We start from the raw sequence: 15,819 nt of genomic DNA, 5'->3' as shown, positions 1-15,819 counted from the left end.
ATGTTTGCTAGTAGTTATGCTACTATGTTATCAAAGATAATAATGTTAACCAAGTTTTTTTGCTAAAAATGCTAATTAGCATGTTAACTGCTAGCATGCTAACTATGTTACTTAGCTAACTTAGCTAATCATTTTTAGCAGTTTTGCTAAAAATGCTAACTAGCATGCTAACATGTTAGCATGCTAACTATGCTAACCATGTGAGTTAGCTAACTTAGCTAATCATTTTAAGCAGTTTTGCTAAAAATGCTAATTAGCATGCTAACTATGCTACTTAGCTAACTAGCTACAGTGGGTAGGAGTCATAGTTGATGACAAGTAACAGTTACAATGGCTGAACAGTTAAAAAGTTCAGTAGTTTAAAGGGTTAAATTGTTTAACAGTAAAATATTGTAGTGAGGACTTTTATTTTGAAACAGTTTTTGGCAGAGGAAGCAGTTGAACAGGATGTGTAGTCTTAATAGGGCCAGTTTGTATGCTTAAAGCCTGAGACTGGCAGTTGGTCCAGGTGGCCCGAACACCTGCCATAGGATTCTAATTGCTTAACGGCTCTATTGTGATGTCATCAGCCCATGTTAAGTCTATGGGGAAATTTTGACTAGTTTTTAATTAATAGTTTAAAAAGTATAAAAGTTACAAAGCTGAAAAATACATAGCACCCATGTCCTAAGTAAGACCTACGTAACATAGCTTAAAATGATTAGCTAAGTTAGCTAAGTCACATGGTTAGCATAGTTAGCATGCTAGCATGTTAGCATGTTAGTTAGCATTTTTAGCAAAACTGCTTAAAATGATTAGCTAAGTTAGCTAAGTCACATGGTTAGCATAGTTAGCATGCTAACATGCTAGTTAGCATTTTTAGCAAAACTGCTTAAAATGATTAGCTAAGTCAGCTAAGTAACATGGTTAGCATAGTTAGCATGTTACCATAGTTAACATGTCAGTTAGCATATTTAGCATAACTGCTAAAAATGATTAACTAAGTTAGATAAGTAACATGGTTAACATAGTTAACATGTTAGTTAGCATAGTTAGCATAACTGCTAAAATGATTAGCTAAGTCACCTGGTTAGCATACTTAGCATTTTAACATTGTTAGCATGCTAGTTAGCATAGTAACTTGGTTAACATTATTATCTTTGTTAACATAGTTAGCATAACTGCTAGCAAACATTAGAGCCATTCTAAGTGTCAGTTATCGTCAACTATCTACCTAAATAATTTAACCATTTAAACTATCCACTTATTTAACCGTTCAATCATTCCAACTATATTAAACCTTATCTACCAAGTAAATCATTTACCTATATAAACTATCCACCTATTTAACTGTTCAGTCATGCCAACTATATTAAACCTCATCTACCTAGCAACCAATATAGTTTGTTTTTACTCTGTATGATATTTGACATCATATTTTTTGCATTTTCATGCACTGTATTTCCTTCAGGAAATGCTTTTCTAGTTCTTCTTCTAACGCATTTAATGCAGCTTCAACCGTTTAACGTAGAAACTTCATTCAAACTATGTTACGTAGGTCTTACTTGGGACATGGGTGCTATGTATTTTTCAGCTTTGTAACTTTTATACTTTTTAAACTATTAATTAAAAACTAGTCCAAATTTCCCCATGGCAGGTGTTCAGGTGTTCTGTTAGCATTTTTAGCAAAACTGCTAAAAACGATTAGCTAAGTCAGCTAAGTAACGTGGTTAGCATAGTTAGCATGCTAGCGCTAGCATGTTAGCATGCTAGTTAGCATTTTTAGCAAAACTACTAAAAACGATTAGCTAAGTAACATGGTTAACATAGTTAGCATGCTAGCATGTTAGTTAGCATAGTAACTTTGTTAACATTATTATCTTTGTTAACATAGTTAGCATAACTGCTAGCAAACATTAGAGCCATTCCAACTGTCAGTTATCGTCAAAAAAAGGTGTTAGAATCCTATGGCAGGTGTTCAGGCCACCTGGACCAACTGCCAGTCTCAGGCTTTAAGCATACAAACTGGCCCTATTAAGACTACACATCCTGTTCAACTGCTTCCTCTGCCAAAAACTGTTTCAAAATAAAAGTCCTCACTATAATATTTTACTGTTAAACAATTTAACCCTTTAAACTACTGAACTTTTTAACTGTTCAGCCATTGTAACTGTTACTTGTCATCAACTATGACTCCTACCCACTGTAGCTAGTTAGCTAAGTTAGCTAAGTAGCATGGTTAGCATAGTTAGCATGCTATCATAGTTAGCATGCTAATTAACATTTTTAGCAAAGCTGCTTAAAATGATTAGCTAAGTTAGCTAAGTCACATGGTTAGCATAGTTAGCATGTTAGCATGCTAGTTAGCATGTTAAGCAAAACTGCTTAAAATGATTAGCTAAGTTAGCTAAGTCACATGGTTAGCATGCTAGCTTGCTAGTTAGCATTTTTAGCAAAACTGCTTAAAATGATGAGCTAAGTCAGCTAAGTAACATGGTTAACATACTTAGCATTTTAACATTGTTAGCATGCTAGTTAGCATAGTAACTTGGTTAACATTATTATCTTTGTTAACATAGTTAGCATAACTGCTAGCAAACATTAGAGCCATTCCAAGTGTCAGTTATTGTCAACTATCTACCTAAATAATTTAACCATTTAAACTATCCACTTATTTAACCGTTCAATCATTCCAACTATATTAAACCTTATCTACCAAGTAAATCATTTACCTATATAAACTATCCACCTATTTAACTGTTCAGTCATGCCAACTATATTAAACCTCATCTACCTAGCAACCAATATAGTTTGTTTTTACTCTGTATGATATTTTACATCATATTTTTTGCATTTTCATGCACTGTATTTCCTTCAGGAAATGCTTTTCTAGTTACAGTGCATGAAAATGCACTGTACTGTTCTTCCTAGGCTTCTTCTTATTACAGTGCATGAAAATGCACTGTACTGTTCTTCCTAGGCTTCTTCTTATTACAGTGCATGGAAATGCACTGTACTGTTCTTCCAAGGCATTTTATTATTATTCTTCTTCTAACGCACTTAATGCAGCTTCAACCGTTTAACGTAGAAACTTCATTCAAACTATGTTACGTAGGTCTTACTTAGGACATGGGTGCTATGTATTTTTCAGCTTTGTAACTTTTATACTTTTTAAACTATTAATTAAAAACTAGTCAAAATTTCCCCATAGACTTAACATGGGCTGATGACATCACAATAGAGCCGTTAAGCAATTAGAATCCTATGGCAGGTGTTCGGGCCACCTGGATCAACTGCCAGTCTCAGGCTTTAAGCATACAAACTGGCCCTATTAAGACTACACATCCTGTTCAACTGCTTCCTCTGCCAAAAACTGTTTCAAAATAAGTCCTCACTACAATATTTCACTGTTAAACAATTCAACCCTTTAAACTACTGAACTTTTTAACTGTTCAGCCATTGTAACTGTTACTTGTCATCAACTATGACTCCTACCCACTGTAGCTAGTTAGCTAAGTTAGCTAAGTCACATGGTTAGCATAGTTAGCATGCTAGCATGTTAGCATGCTAGTTAGCATTTTTAGCAAAACTGCTTAAAATGATTAGCTAAGTTAGCTAAGTCACATGGTTAGCATAGTTAGCATGCTAGCATGTTTACATGCTAGTTAGCATTTTTAACAAAACTGCTTAAAATGATTAGCTAAGTTAGCTAAGTCACATGGTTAGCATAGTTAGCATGCTAGCATGTTAGCATGCTAGTTAGCATTTTTAGCAAAACTGCTAAAAACAATTAGCTAAGTTAGCTAAGTAACGTGGTTAGCATAGTTAGCATGTTAGCATGCTAGTTAGCATATTTAGCAAAACTACAAAAAACAATTAGCTAAGTTAGCTAAGTAATGTGGTTAGCATAGTTAGCATGCTAGTTAACATTTTTAACAAAACTGCTAAAAATGATTAGCTAAGTTAGGTAAGTAACGTGGTTGACATAGTTTGCATGCTAGCGTGTTAGCATGCTAGTTAGCATAGTAACTTTGTTAACATTATTATCTTTGTTAACATAGTTAGCATAACTGCTAGCAAACATTAGAGCCATTCCAACTGTCAGTTATCGTCAACTATCTACCTAAATAATTTAACCATTTAAACTATCCACCTATTTAACTGTTCAGTCATTCCAACTATATTAAACCTCATCTACTTAGCAACCAATATAGTTTGTTTTTACTCTGTATGATATTTTACATCATATTTTTGCATTTTCATGCACTGTATTTCCTTCAGGAAATGCTTTTCTAGTTACAGTGCATGAAAATGCACTGTACTGTTCTTCCTAGGCTTCTTATTACAGTGCATGAAAATGCACTGTACTGTTCTTCCTAGGCTTCTTCTTATTCTTCTTCTTCTTCTAACGCATTTAATGCAGCTTCAACCGTTTAACGTAGAAACTTCATTCAAACTATGTTACGTAGGTCTTACTTAGGACATGGGTGCTATGTATTTTTCAACTTTGTAACTTTTATACTTTTTAAACTATTAATTAAAAACTATCAAAATTTCCCCATTGACTTAACATTATGATTATGACATCACAATACGGCCGTTAAGCAATTAGAATCCTATGGCAGGTGTTCGGGCCACCTGGACCAACTGCCAGTCTCAGGCTTTAAGCATACAAACTGGCCCTATTAAGACTACACATCCTGTTCAACTGCTTCCTCTGCCAAAAACTGTTTCAAAATAAAAGTCCTCACTACAATATTTCACTGTTAAACAATTCAACCCTTTAAACTACTGAACTTTTTAACTGTTCAGCCATTGTAACTGTTACTTGTCATCAACTATGACTCCTACCCACTGTAGCTAGTTAGCTAAGTTAGCTAAGTAACATGGTTAGCATAGTTAGCATGCTAGCATGTTAGCATGCTAGTTAGCATTTTTAGCAAAACTGCTTAAAATGATTAGCTAAGTTAGCTAAGTCACATGGTTAGCATAGTTAGCATGCTAGCATGTTAGCATGCTAGTTAGCATTTTTAACAAAACTGCTTAAAATGATTAGCTAAGTTAGCTAAGTCACATGGTTAGCATAGTTAGCATGCTAGCATGTTAACATGCTAGTTAGCATTTTTAGCAAAACTGCTAAAAATGATTAGCTAAGTTAGCTAAGTCACATGGTTAGCATAGTTAGCATGCTAGCATGTTAGCATGCTAATTAGCATTTATAGCAAAACTGCTTAAAATGATTAGCTAAGTTAGCTAAGTCACATGGTTAGCATGCTAGCATGTTAGCATGTTAGTTAGCATTTTTAGCAAAACTGCTTAAAATGATGAGCTAAGTCAGCTAAGTAACATGGTTAACATTGTTAGCATGTTAGTTAGCATAGTTAGCATAACTGCTAAAAATGATTAACTAAGTTAGCTAAGTCACATGGTTAGCATACTTAGCATTTTAACATTGTTAGCATGCTAGTTAGCATAGTAACTTGGTTAGCATTATTATCTTTGTTAATATAGTTAGCATAACTGCTAGCAAACATTAGAGCCATTCCAAGTGTCAGTTATCGTCAACTATCTACCTAAATAATTTAACCATTTAAACTATCCACTTATTTAACTGTTCAGTCATTCCAACTATATTAAACCTCATCTACCTAGCAACCAATATAGTTTGTTTTTACTCTGTATGATATTTTACATCATATTTTTGCATTTTCATGCACTGTATTTCCTTCAGGAAATGCTTTTCTAGTTCTTCTTCTTCTTCTAACGCATTTAATGCAGCTTCAACCGTTTAACGTAGAAACTTCATTCAAACTATGTTACGTAGGTCTTACTTAGGACATGGGTGCTATGTATTTTTCAGCTTTGTAACTTTTATACTTTTTAAACTATTAATTAAAAACTGTTCAAAATTTCCCCATAGACTTAACATGGGCTGATGACATCACAATAGAGCCGTTAAGCAATTAGAATCCTATGGCAGGTGTTCGGGCCACCTGGACCAACTGCCAGTCTCAGGCTTTAAGCATACAAACTGGCCCTATTAAGACTACACATCCTGTTCAACTGCTTCCTCTGCCAAAAACTGTTTCAAAATAAAAGTCCTCACTACAATATTTCACTGTTAAACAATTTAACCAGAGAGGGTTCAAGCGGAGCGAGAGGCGCAAACGTTCGACAATTTCCGCGTTCGATTATTGCAAGGGGGAGGGGGGGAAATCCCCCTTTATGCAGACCAGAGTAAGCCCTTGCTGCACTAATGTCAATGGAGACTTGTGGAATTTTACCAATAAATTGGTCATTTTGTCTTTCTGGATTTGTTGAGGGTTTTTTGGAAAATTGTGTCATAATCTGTAAGTGTTTGGGATCATTTCAAGCCTAATAGTGTAATTTTTTAGTGTTCGGATTTGTAATAAAATAACTTAATATTAGACCATGCTGCTGCCAGTTACTGTCCGGTTGTTAGCATGCTAGCTAGCCTCTTAGCTAAGGTAACATTTTAAACGGAGAAGTGTAATTTCTTTGAAATGACAACTAGCTGAATAACACTACTGACATTAGTTAAAGTGGATAGTCTATACTCAAGCGAATTTGCAACAGTATATTAAGTTTAAGCGAAGTCCTTCAACTACTAGTCACTTGTTAGCGCATAGCTGTATTGCCATAGCTACTACCATCCACTTGTATAGCATTTTAAGCTAGCGTTAGCTAGCTAGCTAGCTCGGTTCACATGACTAATTCAATTATTCATATAATTTCCTTAAGAATGATTCATTGGTATCATACATGATTATGGACAATAATACTGTGAACACAATTATGTTTATCTGTTGATATTGCTTATTAAGAGAGAAAGTTTATTTAGTGACGTAGGGTGACACTCCCACTTATGCAGACCGGAACTGTCCCGTTTTGCTCCCATAGTAACGAATTACGTTGCTCTATCTTGCTAGTAATCAAGGATCTTTGATTTAACCCTTTAAACTACTGAACTTTTTAACTGTTCAGCCATTGTAACTGTTACTTGTCATCAACTATGACTCCTACCCACTGTAGCTAGTTAGCTAAGTTAGCTAAGTAACATGGTTAGCATGCTAGCATGTTAGCATGCTAGTTAGCATTTTTAGCAAAACTGCTTAAAATGATTAGCTAAGTTAGCTAAGTCATATGGTTAGCATAGTTAGCATGCTAGCATGCTAGTTAGCATTTTTAGCAAAACTGCTTAAAATGATTAGCTAAGTTAGCTAAGTCACATGGTTAGCATGCTAGCATGTTAGCATGCTAGTTAGCATTTTTAGCAAAACTGCTTAAAATGATTAGCTAAGTTAGCTAAGTCACATGGTTAGCATAGTTAGCATGCTAACATTTTAGCATGTTAGTTAGCATAGTAACTTGGTTAACATTATTATCTTTGTTAACATAGTTAGCATAACTGCTAGCAAACATTAGAGCCATTCCAAGTGTCAGTTATCGTCAACTATCTACCTAAATAATTTAACCATTTAAACTATCCACCTATTTAACTGTTCAGTCATTCCAACTATATTAAACCTCATCTACTTAGCAACCAATATAGTTTGTTTTTACTCTGTATGATATTTTACATCATATTTTTGCATTTTCATGCACTGTATTTCCTTCAGGAAATGCTTTTCTAGTTCTTATTATTCTTCTTCTTCTAACGCACTTAATGCAGCTTCAACCGTTTAACGTAGAAACTTCATTCAAACTATGTTACGTAGGTCTTACTTAGGACATGGGTGCTATGTATTTTTCAGCTTTGTAACTTTTATACTTTTTAAACTATTAATTAAAAACTATCAAAATTTCCCCATTGACTTAACATTATGATTATGACATCACAATACGGCCGTTAAGCAATTAGAATCCTATGGCAGGTGTTCGGGCCACCTGGACCAACTGCCAGTCTCAGGCTTTAAGCATACAAACTGGCCCTATTAAGACTACACATCCTGTTCAACTGCTTCCTCTGCCAAAAACTGTTTCAAAATAAAAGTCCTCTCTATAATATTTTACTGTTAAACAATTTAACCCTTTAAACTACTAACTGTTCGGCCATTGTAACTGTTACTTGTCATCAACTATGACTCCTACCCACTGTAGCTAGTTAGCTAAGTTAGCTAAGTCACGTGGTTAGCATAATTAGCATGCTAGCATGTTAGCATGCTAATTAGCATTTTTAACAAAACTGCTAAAAATGATTAGCTAAGTTAGCTAAGTCACATGGTTAGCATAGTTAGCATGCTAAAAATGATTAGCTAAGTTAGCTAAGTAACGTGGTTAGCATAGTTAGCATGCTAGCATGTTAGCATGCTAGTTAGCATTTTTAACAAAACTGCTAAAAATGATTAGCTAAGTTAGCTAAGTATCGTGGTTAGCATAGTTAGCATGCTAACGTGTTAGCATGCTAGTTAGCATTTTTAACAAAACTGCTAAAAATGATTAGCAAAGTTAGCTAAGTTACATGGTTAACATAGTTAGCATGCTAGCATGTTAGCATGCTAGTTAGCATAGTTAGCAAAACTGTTAAAAATGATTAGCTAAGTTAGCTAAGTAACATAGTTAGCATGCTAGCAGTTAACATGCTAATTAGCATTTTTAGCAAAAAAACTTGGTTAACATTATTATCTTTGATAACATAGTAGCATAACTGCTAGCAAACATTAGGGCCATTCCAACTGTTAGTTATCGTCCATTATCTACCTAAATAATTTAACTATTTAAATGATCCACCTATTTAACCGTTCAATCATTTCAACTATATTAAACCTTATCTACCAAGCAAATCATTCCAACTATATTAAACCTCATCTACCTAGCAAATAATTTAACCATTTAAACTATCCACTTATTTAACTGTCCAGTCATTCCAACAATATTAAACTTTGTCTACCTAGCAAATAATTTAACCTTTTAAACTATCCACCTATTTAACTGTTCAGTCATTCCAACTATATTAAACCTCATCTACCTAGTTCAGTCATTTGAACTATATTAAACCTCATCATGTTGGTTGCCAATTAGCACATCATCTGTTTTAACAATATATTTCACACCATATGTTTTGCATTTTCATGCACTGGTAATTCCCTGGAATTGCGTTTTCTAGTTATTATTCTTCTTCTAACGCTTTTTCTGCGTTTAATGCGGCTTCAACCGTTTAATGTAGAAACTTCATTCAAACTGTGTTACGTAGGTCTTACTTAGGACAGGTGTGGAATGTATTTTTCATATTTGTAACTTTTATACTTTTTGAACTATTAATTAAAAACTATTAAAAATGTCCCCATAGACTTAACATTGGCGATTATGGCATCACAATAGAGCACTTAGAATCCTATGCCAAGTGTTCCGGCCAGAGCCATATGGTTCCGGCCACCTCCAGCAACTGAGTGTCTCAGGCTTTAAGCACACAATCTGGCTCTCTTAAGACTACAGATCCTGTTCAACTGTTTCCTCTGCCCACAACTGTTTCAAAATAAAAGTCTCCACTACAATAATTCCCTGATTCCCTACAATAATAAAACCTGATATTTTCGTTCATCCAAGGTGTCAGTTTGCTACAGGGCCTTTTTTTAGTCTTTAAGGGTACCACTCTGTCAAGCAGAGCGCCTATTCATGATTGAGAGCCTCTACCATTTGATCAATGGCATGATGTAAAATATCTAAATGTATGAAGTCTATAAGAGCTAACTGCTGTTCTGCTCTAATGTCCAAGAGTCGCGATTTGATTGCAATTTCGGGATGAATTTTTGGAGTATGTATTACTATATTAAAAGTAACACAATAATGCACAATAATGATCAGACATATTTATATCATTTACTGATAAGTCTGTGACTTCTATCCCTCTAGAAATTACTAGATCGAGGGTGTTGCCAAGGTTGTGGGTGGGTCCTGTAACATGCTGCTTTAGCTCTAAACTGTCCAACACATTAAGGAACTTACTGGCTTTAGCATCAGTTGTCTTATTGACATGAATATTAAAGTCGCCATTTACAATTATCCGATCATAGCTAGTGATGATGAGCGACATAAGTTCAGAAAACTGGTCGAGAAAGCCAGTCAATAGTTTAGGAGGGCGGTATAAGGTTAATAGAAGTACAGCTGGGTCAGCCTTCAGAGTAAGGGCAATATACTCAAAGGAAGCGAATTCGCCAAAGTTGACTCTAGTGCAGCTATATTTGTTTGAGAGAATGGAGGCAATTCCACCACCTCGTTTGCCTTGTCTAATTGAAGTGCCTCCGAGCTGGACTTTGCTTTACCACATTGTGCAAGTGTGAGGGAGGCTGTACTAATAATGAAGAAGAGTGAAACAAAAAATCTTTGAATAAACACATGACGTTTAAGTATGTATTGTTTTTTTTGTGTGTTATTTGACTAAAATGATCCTTAACATGGTGAAAAGCCTATACATGGATTTCTATGCAACGTCACGAAACCATGCGTGTGCAACCAAGAGGCAGAAAGCACCATAGAACAGCATAGAGCAATGCAAAAGAGCAAAAGAATAAAATGAGTTTTTGTGCTGAAAACTGCACCAATTCGAAATCACAATGGTTAGATAATGTTAAATATGTTCAATATCCCTAATGGAATGCATGTCTTCGCCAAAAATGACAAAATACGATGTTATATTAATAATGCAAATGAACGGCAAACTTTGAAATATAGTCTGAAATGAGATGTTATTATCATTGAGACAACAGGGCCTATACAATAAAATCCGATTGTAGCTTACAGCAGCCGACTAGTAAATTGGCCAGTGTTAATTTTACTCTATGGGTGTTAATTTTAACACTATTCCAGAGTTTATATAATCCTCACTCATCAGTGTTAAAATAACACTTGCCATAGTGTTGCCGTATTAACACTAGCCTAGTGTTTTATAATTAACTCTATCAGAGTTAAAATTAACTCTATTGGAGTGTATCATTAACTCCATCAGTGATTCATAATTAACTCTTATCAGAGTTTCAAAGCTAACTCTATTGGAGTAATTAATTAGTTTCTAGAGCCATATATTTATCAAAATAAACATATTAAACAAACCACAGCAAATTAATTACTTTTCTTTTTTTATTAACGTTTGCCATGATATGGCTCAAATCAATGTGCAGAGGTACAATATATATGTCAAAGTTTGGTCCATAAGCATTTTGTTGAGCAAAGGCCTTATACTCATACAAATCATTGACTGTAACAATAAAACAATGTTCCTCACAATCCATAACCACATATGCATGAAAATGCTCTGCAACACTGAGTAAACATTTCATAAACAAGAAATAAAACAATATAATCAAGAGATTTTTTACAATTTCACAAACTTGTGTTTTGCTTCAAACCTATTACTAGAGATGTGCAATAATGGGCCAATTTTCCATAAGCAAGACAGATAATGCACCATGAAGTGATGTTACATGTGGGTATACCCAAAGTCCTTTTAGGCAAGTCCCTCCACTCAGCAGCCATATTGCAACACATTTTGGGCACTTATCAGGCATCTATTTCAGCAGGCTTCACAACACCAATCTTGCTCCAGCGGCAAGATCACAACACATGATTGGCACAATCAATGTCTTCACAACACACCACATGATTGGCTCAATGTATTCACATGTCCACGTTTTGCCACGGAGGGGGGTGTGATGTGTGTAGACAACACCATACGTTACAAACTAACCCCATGCATTTCTATGGAGGATTTTTTGAGTGCTGCGTCTCCTCATTAGAAAGTCTACCTCCTTAAAAAGCTCATGGTGTTCATGTATTCCAAGGCTCCCGAGCTGTTCTTGACCAAACGCTGCGACACTCGTTGCTTTAGGCGCCATGCCAGATAGCCCGTCCCTCTTCTAGCATCGTAGAAGTGTTCCTGCAAAATAATGTGGGCAAGAACTATGATTATCCAGATCAATAGTTGAACATTATTATTATTATTATATATAACCTTAAATGGAAATGAGTAAAATCTTACATAGCCATTGGTGGAGTAAGGATCCCTGAGATTAGGAAACAGTCACAATGCCGAGTGCATATCTTTTTCTTTGACTACGTACTGGTATCTTTCTAAAAACAATAGGAAAATTATATTAGATATATTCAGACAACATTACAAGCTATAAAATGGAAGAGTGATTAAACATGGATTATGGATAAAATATAGACTTAACGCTTCTTGTCACTAAAATATGCTTAAGTAATATTACATTACATTACATTTGGCTAACATATTTTTAACCAAATCGACTAACATGGTAGCAGTTTAAGTTTTAAAGCAATTCTCTCAACAATTTTAGGACAATTTAAAAACAGTGGAGTACAGTAAGAATAAGTGCATCAGTGAGTGCTGTTTTTAAACAGTTGAGTGTCAGTTCAAGACAGGTGGTAAGTACTAGGATCAGCAAGACTTGTTGTAAGTAGTGCTATGAGAGGAGATGTTCTCTAAAGAGCTGGGTCTTTAGGAGTTTTTTGAAAATGGAGCCACTGTGTAGTTGGTAATAGATATCCCTACAGCTAAGGTTCTGCCTTATAGCATTTATCAACCCCACAATCACCAGTTCAATATTGTTTTTACACAGCAATTCTACTACCAAATACCTGGATTAAAAGACACCAATTTAGGGTTTTCTTGTCACTCTGCAGGCAGGTTGTGTGAGGCTATATGTGCACAATAATGATTTTTCATTTTATTTCACATTACATTATTCACCCTATTACATGCACTCTATTTTTCTCACTCAAACAGTCAATTGTGATGTTATGTTACACTGTTCTCTCACTTTGAATGAATGGAACGATAACATTGGATCATCATTGGTAAAAATGGCACTACCACTGAAAAGTCTGAGTAGGGATGTCCTGAGATCCTGAGAACCCCACCCATGGAATCCCTCTCGTTCAGTCAGAAAAGAGTTAATAGTTTGACTGGACCTAACTGTTGTATACAATTAGATTAATTTATTCAAAACAAAACATACCCATGGACCAGGATATTCAGAAGATGCCTTCTTGTACAGTGTGTCAAGGTGCTCTACTATACTCCTCCATTATTTCCTCTCCCATTTAACTCTTCTCCAGAACCTCCTGGACCATCTATGCGTAAAAAAAGAAACAATAACAGTGATACACTTGTAAAGAGAAAACTTACATGCACCCTCTAAAAAGTGTAACTCCAGAGTACAAACAAGAAAGCTAAGGGGGCAGCTAGAACGTCAAAAAACAAACGCTATTTAATACCACTGATAGTGCTCAAAATATAATTACACTTCTGTGGTTGTGTGATGAGGGTCTCTACAGACAAACAGAAGTATTGTAAACTTGGAAAGTGTACGGGTTATAACAAGACCTGTATCTGAAGGAAGCAAATTGCTTGGCTTTGTGTTCCAGTAGCATGAAATCAGTGGGATTTTGATCTTGCAGCACTGGATCTGCAAGCAGATCTGACTGAATCTAATAAACATACTTTACGTTCAGCCAGATCTGTGCAGAGCTGCAAGATTGAATGTGCCCACTGATTTGACACTACCGGAACACAAAGCCAGGCTTCTGCATTTTGGAGACGAGACAGACAAGGATTTCTCCTAGTGATATTTTAATTTTAAATGCTCACCTGTTTGGCCTTTTTCTGCTGAATCTCCTATGGCAGAGGTGTTCTCTTCTTTTGCACCAGTGGATTGATGTGCCTTGTTTGAAGAACAAGAAAAAAAAATTGGAATCTTAAAGGGCTGCTTTAAGAATTTCAGTCTCCGATTTTATTTCACTTAATTCAATTAAAGGGTGACAAAATCTTTTTTTTTTTTTTTTTAACCTTACCCACTTTATTTGGCGTGAACAACACGTTTCACATTTTTCTTCATCAGGTTTGAACGTGAACCTAAAGCCTTCACGCCAAATAAAGTCAACAAAATATACCCTCCAGTGTGCGATTTATACTAGTTTTTGACTTTTTAATAGTTATACTGCACACCATCAGCACCTGCAAAAGGGCTGTGCACAGGGATTTTGAACCTTGATTGATTTCAAATGTATTTCTTAAAAAGGATCATACGGATCTGCATTAACTCCAGCCAGGATACAAAGTGTGCGTGTGAAATCATTAAGAAACATGCCTAAGGTCAGGCTGATTCATAGTATAAAACAAGCTAGAAAAACAAAAAAAAACAAGCGTTGCAATATGGCCGCCGAGTGGAGGGACTTGCCTAAAAGGCCTTTGGCTAAACTCACATAAAACCTCACCTTCTCGAATTAAACTTTGAAAAGAAAAACCAGGCTGCAGTTTGAGGTACTTTTTTCTCCACGGTACTGGACATTGATGAGCATTTTGCTGACCCTGTTAAAACAAAGAAAATGATTACATCAATACAAGAACAACAATGATTTGACTATCAGCAGTATATCACCTAACCAGCAAAGGACTTCTAAACTTTATTCTGACATTATTTTGTCTTAAAATATGTTCATATAATCCCTACTTTTTAAGCAACACGACTGGTAATAACTTAAATAATTTCATTAGGCAGTAAACTTATATCCATAAAAAAACTGCATATAATTTCAGAGAATTAACATTTCTTACTCTGCTCAGCTGTAACGTTATGCCTGATGGGCTGAATATCCTTATGCACCTGCTTGCAAGCTAGTATTGAACCACAATTTCTACAAATATCTAAAATTAGTATCAGCTAGCTAACTTCTATACTCTTTGGCTTACCTGCACCTCAGCTAATGTTAGCTAGCAGCAATTTTTAATAACCAAGCAATAGTGTTCAGTTCAACCAAACGTCAATGAGTCGACAGACTGTTATAATTAGTCAGTCAACAGATTCATTTGTGCCAGGTGAGCATTTGGCAGCACACTAACGTTAGATCGCTATGAACAGTGGAGTTCTGGCTGTAACTAATGTTAATCAGCTAGGCTACGTTAGCATGTTAGAGCTATTCCCACAGTGGGTATTCAAATTCCAACCGCCTTTTCGAATTTCAGAAAGGACTTTAAGATGTTGTCGACTCCAATTTTATATTAATGTCAGTTTACAGTTTAAGTATTACAAATTCACATAAAGTTAACCATTTCAATTTGATAAGGTTATAACCCACCGAAGTTATGTTAGCCTGCTGGATGTTTTACCAATAATTTTCTGAGCTAGCACTAGCTATCATAGCGACCTTGCTACTAGCTAGCGACCAAGCTAACGTCACCAATATTTCATAGTAGGTAAAAACAAGTTGGTATGAAAACATATACCTGTGATGTGACATTACTTAATTGTGTATTTGTCGTAGTTTTCATGCTAGCTTACAGAAGTAGAGGGAACACATGAATTTACCTTTTACTATCCCACAGTTGTACTTCAATGGCGTCCATCTTCTTTTCAAAAATCTCAACTGAAGGACCGGAAGTGTAAATGACTCCACCCCAGAGTTCGTACATTCACACCCACTTAAAACACTAGGTTGTGAGTTTTAATTACACCGTGGGTGTACATGTTTGTTCAAACAACTCCCATAATTACACTAATTAACACTAATGAACACTGAAAAATATGTCTCTGAAAAATTAACACTTAATAACACTGTCAATTTTACTGTGGGTTAAGTTTATAACATACCTGTCAACACTCCCGTTTTTCCCGGGTTTCTCCCGTATTTCAAGGTCATCTCCCAGCACCCTACCGTTTTGTTATTTCTCCCGGAAAACTCCCGTAATTTGCATGGCCATCAAACTTCATTTTAAAATCATTGATCCATTCAGGTTGCTAGATTGTGTACAGTATGAAATACACCCTACACATACACGATCACTTAGTTTCAATTTTAACT

The 15,819-nt window shown here is 35.4% G+C and overlaps 1 long non-coding RNA gene across 1 annotated transcript; it reads right to left on the bottom strand.

Annotated features, from left to right (window-relative positions):
• Positions 1-11,095: 11,095 nt before the first annotated feature.
• On the bottom strand, positions 11,096-15,491 carry LOC121708645. Its single transcript, XR_006031721.1, has 6 exons — positions 15,327-15,491; positions 14,236-14,329; positions 13,610-13,682; positions 12,978-13,092; positions 11,975-12,066; positions 11,096-11,872 (listed from the first exon to the last, which is right to left on the bottom strand). It is a non-coding gene; the product is annotated as an uncharacterized LOC121708645 (long non-coding RNA).
• Between the last annotated feature and the right edge of the window lie 328 nt (positions 15,492-15,819).

Source organism: Alosa sapidissima, chromosome 5 (assembly GCF_018492685.1).
Source record: "Alosa sapidissima isolate fAloSap1 chromosome 5, fAloSap1.pri, whole genome shotgun sequence".
Taxonomy (NCBI): domain Eukaryota; kingdom Metazoa; phylum Chordata; class Actinopteri; order Clupeiformes; family Clupeidae; genus Alosa; species Alosa sapidissima.
This window is presented reverse-complemented; position numbering and strand designations above follow the sequence as displayed.